Source organism: Morus notabilis, unplaced genomic scaffold, assembly GCF_000414095.1.
Source record: "Morus notabilis unplaced genomic scaffold, ASM41409v2 Scaffold172, whole genome shotgun sequence".
In the NCBI taxonomy this organism is placed as follows: Eukaryota; Viridiplantae; Streptophyta; class Magnoliopsida; order Rosales; family Moraceae; genus Morus; species Morus notabilis.
In genome coordinates this window covers 799132-800700 of record NW_010362230.1, presented here as the reverse complement: position 1 = coordinate 800700, position 1569 = coordinate 799132, and positions in this window count along the sequence as shown.

Below are 1569 nucleotides of genomic sequence, written 5' to 3'. Positions count from 1 at the left end.
AGTGGGAGGAAACGTGCTGTTGCACGTTTCCTCACATGAGGAAATGGAGTAAATGTGCGGTTGCACATTTACTCAAAAATGGGAATGAATGATGTTCATAAGTGAGAAACGAAAAAGTTTTTTTTGAGAGAACACAGAAAGAAAGAAAAAGGAAAGAACGGGAGAACAAAAGAAAACAAAAGAAAATTTCTTGAGTGTCATCATATACTTTTGAGAAAAGTGAGTGATAACTATAGGTGGCTTCCCTATTCATCCATCTCATGTGTTGAGAAACCCATTAGAACGCCCACACGTTAGAGTTCACGTTAATTCGGAGATACATTGAGAAAGAACAGTGGTGTTCTTGGAATTTAAGAGCTCAAGACAGTGTTGGAGGAGTTCAAGATTTTCATCCTAATCGAACAACGGTCAAATCCTCATTCCTTTCTTTAATATCTTTGTAGTTAAATTAACATGAAATAATGATTGCATTAAATTTTGATTTATGTGATTCGATCGATACGATGCTTTCGCACAAATTTTTTTTTGAAAATCCGGTTTGAGAAACCAACAATTGGTATCAGAGCGGTTTTTATTTCATGCTAATTTAACATTTAAATTATGTGATAATTCTTAGATGTTTAAAGGGTAGGCACTTTTGCATATGATGTATAATTATTGTGTGATGGTTATGTTTTATGCGAATGGATTGGTCGTAAATTTTTCCGGTTCCATGGAATTAGTTTTTGCTATTTTCTTTTGATTAGATCAATTGTAAAATAGGAATCAATGTGTAATTTATTATTCTCTTAACGCAAGAGGATCATCTTGGAAGAGTTTCAACTATTTGTTTTTGGAAAAGTTCCAAACTATCAAAAAAAAAGGAGACATCAAGATGGAGAATATTTGAAGATGGAAAATTACAAGAAGACCTATTTTTGATGTAATTTTATTTTTATTATTATTTTGGGGTTGTAATTCTTAGGTCCATGGAACCCGGCCAAGTTTTTCCATTTCGCTTGCATGTTATTTATTTATTTATTATGTTTGATAATAATTGTATTGTCATGCATTTAACATGCCATCTAGGATAAAAGTGTTGGGAATGGTGTCCTAGAAGCATGAGATGTAATAGGATATTTATTATTTATTTAATAAAAGAGTTTATTCATTATTTTATGTGCATATATTTATGAATATTTTATGAATATCAATAAAAAATTCCATGATTATTTATGTAACCTTAAACATTGTATATAAGTGTTATATACGAGAGGATAATGTTTAAGGATAATAATCAAAAAGCAATGTTCATAATGAATTTAATTAAAGTTTGGAATCTTTAATTAAAACATTATTAATACATGTCATTCCCATTTAGAATGGAACGGTGTTATCCACACTGTTAATATGGTGAGATATTGAATTAGTGTATTTCGCATAATGAGATTATGTGGAACAAGGACACAGACACAATATGAATTTCTAATAATTCCGTTAAGTATAGAAATTCTAATTGAGTCTACCGATGGTCATATATAGGATGATCTTAATCCTGAGTTCTTAACAAACTCCTATTTATGGATTTGT